General features: G+C 40.6%; 1 long non-coding RNA gene across 1 annotated transcript; it reads right to left on the bottom strand.

The window, feature by feature from the left end:
* Nucleotides 1-389: 389 nt before the first annotated feature.
* On the bottom strand, nucleotides 390-8,678 carry LOC123743538 (uncharacterized). The gene is made up of 3 exons (XR_006770396.1): nucleotides 8,636-8,678; nucleotides 1,393-1,439; nucleotides 390-1,026 (listed from the first exon to the last, which is right to left on the bottom strand). It is a non-coding gene; the product is annotated as an uncharacterized lncRNA (long non-coding RNA).

Here is an 8,678-nt window from a genome sequence, read left to right on the forward strand (position 1 = left end):
TGTGTGTGTGTCCTGTGTGTGTGTGTGTTTTTTTAACCTTTATTTAACTAGGCAAGTCAGTTAAGAACAAATTATTATTTACAATGATGGCCTACCCCGGCCAAACCCGGATGATGCTGGGCCAATTGTGTGCCGCCCTATGGGACTCCCAATCACGGCCATACAGAATGTGATTCAGCCTGGATTCGAACCAGGGACTGTAGTGATGCCTGTTGCACTGAGATGCTACGCCACACGTGTCCAGTGTGTGTGTGTGTGTGTGTCCAGTGTGTGTGTGTGTGTGTCCAGTGTATGTGTGTGTGTGTGTGTGTGTGTGTGTGTCCAGTGTGTGTGTGTGTGTCCAGTGTGTGGGTGTTCTCACAGGGCGCAGGATCACAGAAAGAAACAGACAGAGTTACCATGGTTATTATTTACAGGAATAAACTGGCATAACTGGTGTGTTACTCCATGTATTTAAATGTCATATTGTGATCAAACATAAAACACATGATTAGAGTGAAACATCACAGGGACACTGAAGAGGTGTCATCAACCCTAAACCCTGGATAGAGGGGCTCAGTGAATGTGGTGTAGAATGTGTACAGGTGGGTCAGTGTGTCAGAGGAGGCTCTATAGAAGGACAGAGTGCCGGCTGGCCAGTCCAGATACACTCCTACTCTGTGGGAGCTGGAGGGCGGACGTCTATGGTAGTGGGATTATTATTGTGCCTGGCAGTGTAATGGTTATCAGAGCAGAACAGACTCCAGGACTTGTCATTGGATCCAATAACACAGTCATTACCCTCACCTCTCCTGTTGATTAATTTATATGTCACTCCAATATCAGCCCATCCCCCACTCCTCTCTACCTCCCAGTAACAGCGCCCAGTCAGACCCTCTCTACACAGCACCTGTCTCCAGCCCTCAAATCTCTCTGGGTGTTCAGGATACGGCTGCTCCTCTCTCCTACATGTCACCTTTCTGTTCTCCTCAGACAGAGAGAGGCGTCTGTTTACTGTGTTTAGGTCCAGTGTGAGATCACAGACATCTGATGGATGAAACCGGACACAATATTAGAAATCATCATCATTCACATTAGAATGTTAACTCTCTTTTAATAAAGATGTTTCCAAGGAGAAATGAAGGTAATTTGAGACTTGTTGAATAATCGTGTTATTCCCATTAATGAAACACACACCCTGAACACACACACACACACACACACACACACACACACACACACACAATGTCAAAGCAACTCTTTCTAAACTTTGGTGTCCCTGATTTCTGCTTCTGTAGAACTACAGCTGATATTTAATATGACCAAGTAAGTAATGATGGTGGTCTTTGACTTTGACTTAACTTGAATTAAGACTTATTCTTAGTCATATTCTTCACAGCAGTCAACACTCACATTTTCTAAGTCCAGGTTTCATTGTGTTCTCTCCACCATGTTCCACACTGTAGCGGTAAGCAGAAGAACAGACAGTCATTGAGGGATACACCTGAACTCACACACACACACACACACACACACACACACACACACACACACACTCCCACACTCACTCACACACACACACAGCCAGCATATAACTTTGTCAAAGTTTGTCTTAACTAGCCTGATAAGTCAAACATGTCTGATATGAACATTGACATAAACCCAAGGGTGGAAATCCCGGGAAAAATATGATTTGTCCCCCCAATATATCACTGAAACATAACTATGTCATTTAAAACCTGTTAGGGCTAGGGGGCAGTATTGACACGGCTGGATAAAAAACATACCCGATTTAATCTGGTTACCACTCCTACCCAGTAACTAGAATATGCATATACTTATTACATATGGATAGAAAACACCCTACATTTTCTAAAACTGTTTGAATGGTGTCTGTGAGTATAACAGAACTCTAATGGCAGGTCAAAACCTGAGAGATTCCTTTACAGGAAGTGGCCTGTCTGACCATTTCTTGAACTTCTTTTCCATCTCTATCATTTACTAAGGATCTCTGCTCTAACGTGACACTTCCCACGTCGTCCATAGGCGCTCAGAGCCCGGGGAAAAAACAGAATGTCGTCATTCCAGCCCCAGGCTGAAACACATTATCGCCTTTCTCAAGTGGCCGATCAAGGGACACTGGGTTTATGCGCGTGACCCGACCGCCCCCGCCTTTGGGATTTTTTTCCTCTGTTTGCCGAAAAGGAGATTCCCTGTCGGAATATTATCGCTTTTCTACGAAATGGCGTAAAATTGATTTTAAACAGCGGTTGACATGCTTCGAAGTACGGTAATGGAATATTTAGAATTTTATTGTCACGAATTGTGCCATGCGCGCGACACTTCTTTACTATTTCGGATAGTGTCTGGAACGCATCGAACAAAACGCCGCTATTCGGATATAACGATGGATTATTTTGGACCAAACCAACATTTGTTATTGAAGTAGCAGTCCTGGGTGTGCATTCTGACGAAGACAACAAAGGTAATCAAACTTTCATAATAGTAAATATGATTATGGTGAGTGCTAAACTTGCCGGGTGTCTAAATAAGCGAGCCCGTGATGCCTGGGCTATGTACTTAGAATATTGCAAAATGTGCTTTCACCAAAAAGCTATTTTAAAATCGGACATATCGAGTGCATAGAGGAGGTCTGTATCTATAATTCTTAAAATAATTGTTATGCTTTTTTGTGAACGTTTATCGTGAGTAATTTAGTAAAATGTTAGCGAATTCCACGGAAGTTTGCGGGGGTATGCTAGTTCTGAACGTCACATGCTAATGTAAAAGCTGGTTTTTGATATAAATATGAACTTGATTGAACAAAACATGCATGTATTGTATAACATAATGTCCTAGGGTTGTCATCTGATGAAGATCATCAAAGGTGAGTGCTGCATTTAGCTGTCTTCTGGGTTTTGGTGACATTATATGCTGGCTTGAAAAATGGGTGTCTGATTATTTCTGGCTTGGTACTCTGCTGACATAATCTAATGTTTTGCTTTCGTTGTAAAGCCTTTTGAAATCGGACAGTGTGGTTAGATTAACGAGAGTCTTGTCTTTAAATAGCTGTAAAATAGTCATATGTTTGAGAAATTGAAGTAATAGGATTTTTAAGGTTTTGAAAATCGCGCCACAGTGGCTGTTACGTAGGTGGGACGAATTCGTCCCGCCTAGCCTAGAGAGGATAAAAGAGAATGCATTCGTCCACCTTGAATATTATTCATGTTCTGGTTAAAAGGCCCTAATGATTTATGCTATACAACGTTTGACATGTTTGAACGAACGTAAATATATTTTTTCCCCTCGTTCATGAAGTGAAGTCCGGCGGGCTTAGATCAACAGCAGGTGCATTTCAAGAGCGGCAAATTTGAATCCAAATAAATGTCAAAATTCAAATTTTTCAAACACACAACTATTTTACACCCTTTGAAAGATAAACATCTCCTTAATCTAACCACGTTTTACGATTTCAAAAAGGTTTTACGGCGAAAGCATAAATTTAGAGTATGTTAGGACAGTACATTTACAAGAGTTGTGTGTAATGTTTTGTCAATTCAAAGACAGGGTCACCAAAAGCATAAAACCAGCTAAAATGATGCACTAACCTTTTACAATCTCCATCAGATGACACTCCTAGGACATTATGTTAGACAATGCATGCATTTTTAGTTCTATCAAGTTCATATTTATATCCAAAACAGCGTTTTCCTATGGCATTGATGTTGAGGAAATCGTTTCCCTCCAATAACCTGCAGTCAAGTCAGCACCACAAATTAAATAATTAAAATTAGAAAACATTGACAGGCCACTTCCTGTAAAGGAATCTCTCAGGTTTTGACCTGCCATTTGAGTTCTGTTATACTCACAGACACCATTCAAACAGTTTTAGAAAATGTAGGGTGTTTTGTATCCATATCTAATAAGTATATGCATATTCTAGTTACTGGGTAGGAGTGGTAACCAGATTAAATTGGGTATGTTTTATCCAGCCGTGTCAATACTGCCCCCTATCCTAAACAGGTTATAACGTATTGGAACGAGTACCCAACATGAACTCGCGGCGCCAGGTGTCTAATGGGCCATCATCGTTCCATGGCTCTTGTTCGGTCAGATCTCCCTCCAGAAGACTCAAAACACTTTGTAAAGGCTGGTTACATCTAGTGGAAGCAATAGGAAGTGCCAAAATATTCCTCAGCCCCTGTGTTTTCAATGGCATAGGTTTAAAGGTAATACAACACATCAGGTATCCACTTCCTGTCAGAAAATGTCTCAGGGTTTTGCCTGCCAAATGAGTTCTGTTATACTCACAGACACCATTCAAACAGTTTTAGAAACTTTAGGGTGTTTTCTATCCATATATAATAAGTATATGCATATTCTAGTTACTGGGTAGGATTAGTAACCAGATTAAATCGGGTACATTTTTTTATCCAGCCGTGCAAATACTGCCCCCTAGCCCTAACAGGTTAAATAATATTAATAATACGCAATGAAAGCAATTGTGCTGATTATAGACACTGCATAGCGCGTTTTTCAAAGATTGCGACCCCCCACCCTTTGCCTCACAATGGTTTGATCCACTGCCAGTTCCTTAGTTGGCAAGGTAACAGAGGGGTGGTATCTACTGTCTGAAAGGCACTCAATGAACGTAACTGATGTGAGGTTAATCCAGTCAATCGCGCCAATGAAGTCCAAACTGAACAGAACTACCATTGTCTTAAATATATTTAACCTGTTAGGGCTAGGGGGCAGCATTGACACGGCTGGATAAAAAACATACCCGATTTAATCTGGTTACCACTCCTACTCAGTAACTAGAATATGCATATACTTATTACATATGGATAGAAAACACCCTAAATTTTCTAAAACTGTTTGAATGGTGTCTGTGAGTATAACAGAACTCAAATGGCAGGTCAAAACCTGAGAGATTCCTTTACAGGAAGTGGCCTGTCTGACCCTTCTGGAACTTCTTTGCCATCTCTATCATTTACTAAGGATCTCTGCTCTAACGTGACACTTCCCACGTCGTCCATAGGCTCTCATAGCCCGGGAAAAAAGAGAATGTCGTCATTCCAGCCCCAGGCTGAAACACATTATCGCCTTTCTCAAGTGGCCCATCAAGAGACACTAGCTTATGCGCGTGACCCCGACCGCCCCCGCCTTTGGGATTTTTTCCTCTGTTTGCGAAAGGAGATTCCCTGTCGAATTTTATCGCTTTTCTACGAGAAAAATGACGTAAAAATTGATTTTAAACAGCGGTTGACTGCTTCGACGTACGGCAATGGAATACTTTGAATTTTATTGTCAGGAATTGCGCAAGCGCCGACACTTCTTTACTATTTCGGATAGTGTCTGGAACGCATACGAACAAAACGCCGCTATTCGGATATAACGATGGATTATTTTGGACCAAACCAACATTTGTTATTGAAGTAGACGTCCTGGGTGTGCATTCTGACGAAGACAACAAAAGGTAATGACATTTTTTATAATAGTAAATATGATTATGGTGAGTGCTAAACTTGCCGGGTGTCTAACATAGCGAGCCCGTGATGCCTGGGCTATGTACTTAGAATATTGCAAAATGTGCTTTCACCAAAAGCTATTTTAAAATCGGACATATCGAGTGCATAGAGGAGGTCTGTATCTATAATTCTTAAAATAATTGTTATGCTTTTTGTGAACGTTTATCGTGAGTAATTTAGTAAAATGTTAGCGAATTCCCCGTAAGTTTGCGGGGGTATGCTAGTTCTGAACGTCACATGCTAATGTAAAAAGCTGGTTTTGATATAAATATGAACTTGATTGAACAAAACATGCATGTATTGTATAACATAATGTCCTAGGGTTGTCATCTGATGAAGATCATCAAAGGTGAGTGCTGCATTTAGCTGTCTTCTGGGTTTTGGTGACATTATATGCTGGCTTGAAAAATGGGTGTCTGATTATTTCTGGCTTGGTACTCTGCTGACATAATCTAATGTTTTGCTTTCGTTGTAAAGCCTTTTTGAAATCGGACAGTGTGGTTAGATTAACGAGAGTCTTATCTTTAAATGGCTGTAAAATAGTCATATGTTTGAGAAATTGAAGTAATAGGATTTTGAAGATTTTGAAAATCGCGCCACAGGCTGGCAGTGGATGTTACGTAGGTGGGACGAATTCGTCCCGCCGGTCCCATAGAGGTTAATGGTCTCGTTGCAACAGCTAAATTGTCGCAAGGGAACTTTTATTTATTTCTTTATTTCACCTTTATTTAACCTGGGTAGCGAAGATTATAGCAAACACCACTGAAACGGAATTGGTGCTCGCTAGCTTTGTAAATTCAGCTATTGTTGGAAGCCAGCAAATATGAAACAAACTATTAACCTCTATGGGCAAGGCGGGACGAATTCGTCCCACCTACGTAACAGCCACCTGAATTCAGTGGCGCGATTTTGAATCGTTTGAAATACTATTACTTCAATTTCTCAAACATATGACTACTTTACAGCTATTTAAAGACAAGACTCTCCTTAATCTAACCACACTGTCCGATTTCAAAAAGGCTTTACAACGAAAGCAAAACATTAGATTATGTCAGGAGAGTGCCCAGCCAGAAATAATCAGACACCCATTTTCAAGCTAGCATATAATGTCACAAAAACCCAAACCACAGCTAAATGCAGCACTAACCTTTTATGATCTTCATCAGATGACACACCTAGGACATTATGTTATACAATACATGCATGTCTGTTCAATCAAGTTCATATTTATATCAAAAACAGCTTTTTACATTAGCATGTGACGTTCAGAAAAAGCATAACCCCCGCAAACTTCCGGGGAATTTACTAACAGTTTGCTAAATTACTCATGATAAACGTTCACAAAAAGCATAACAATTATTTTAAGAATTATAGATACATTACTCCTCTATGCACTCGATATGTCCGATTTTAAAATAGCTTTTCGGATGAAGCACATTTTGCAATATTCTAAGTACATAGCCCAGCCATCACGGCTAGCAATTTAGACACCCGGCAAGATTAGCCTTCACCAAAATCCTATTTCCTATAAGAAAAATGTTCTTACCTTTCCTGTTCTTCGTCAGAATGCACTCCCAGGACTTCTACTTCAATAACAAATGTAGGTTTGGTCCCAAATAATCCATCGTTATATCCAAATATCCTCTGTTTTGTTCGATGCGTTCTAGACACTATACGAATGGTAAATAACGGTCGTGCGCATGGCGCATGGCGTGACAAAAAATGTCTAAATATTCCATTACCGTACTTCGAAGCATGTCAACCGCTGTTTAAAACCAATTTTTATGCCATTTATCTCGTAGAAAAGCGATAATATTCCGACCGGGAATCTGCAATAAGCTAAACAGCCGAATGAAATTTCTCCACGGGGCGAATCGTGCACGTGCCTCATTCAATGGTCCTCTGATCGGCCACTTGGATAAGGCGATAATCTGTTTCAGCCAGAGGCTGCCTCGTCATCGTTCAGGTTTTTCCCGGGTTCTGAGAGCCTATTGGAGCCCTGGGAATTGTCACGTTACAGCTAAGATCCTTACTCTTCAATAAACAGATGCAAGACGCACGACTCCTTGTCAGACAGGCCACTTCCTGCATGAAACCTTGTCAGGTTTTTGCCTGCCATAGGAGTTCTGTTATACTCACAGACACCATTCAAACAGTTTTAGAAACGTTAGGGTGTTTTCTATCCAAACCTGAACAATAATATGCATATTCTAGCTTCTGAGTTGGTGTAGGAGGCAGTTAAAAATGGGCACATATTTTTTCCAAAATTCTCAATACTGCCCCCCTAGCCCAAACAGGTTAAAATTACAAAAGGTTGCAGCATATGTTGTGTAAATGGTGAACTCATACAGCTGTCAACTCTTGTCATTTTAATCCGTTTCACATTTGCTAGCTACCTTTTAGATCGAAGCCCAAATAGAATGATAAAAGATAAGATGATAGAAGCCTATCTCCTACTGTAAATAACCTACACACTGTATGTGTGTGTAGCCAGACAGCCAGATAGAAAAATGGCAGAAAAATAAAAGACCGACATCAGAGTATTTTTCAGTACACCAAAAGTAAGAACCCTACTAGCCTAATATCTCAAAGACTAGTTGATAAAATGTTCACAAGAAAGAAATGAAATTATAATGGAAATGTTTCACAATGATGTCATTAGGCAGAGCAGGCAACAGATGGCACACAGACAGCAGAGTTGGGGACAGATATGCAGGGACAGACTGGCAGAGACAGGGAGTCTCAGGTAAGTTTGTTGAGTCTTTGTTTGCCAACATTATGAAAGGTTCTCAATTTTTTTTACTTGTAAAATAGGAACATAATTGGAAAATGCCATGGATACCCCCACTCTCAACTTAAACTGGTGACTGAACTAAGATTTGTTAAAGGCAATGGTATTGCTGTTGTGATTAGTTGTGTAGTTTTGGGTACCGGTAGTTAGGAGTACGGCAAACACCTTATCTCTTTGGTTCCTCAATATACATTTGCCATATTACAATGTAGGCTATGTGTTACAGCCCTACTTTTGGTGTCCCCCTCAGGAATTGCTCTTGAGAAAATTTCATGTAATTGTCCCCTCCAAAGTTGATATCAGATTTTCGCCCCTGCATAAACCCTCTACATACTTGAGTTTCTCCAGTCTGCAGTGTGGATCCTCCAGTCCAGCAG

This window comes from Salmo salar, chromosome ssa06, assembly GCF_905237065.1.
Source record: "Salmo salar chromosome ssa06, Ssal_v3.1, whole genome shotgun sequence".
NCBI lineage: Eukaryota > Metazoa > Chordata > Actinopteri > Salmoniformes > Salmonidae > Salmo > Salmo salar.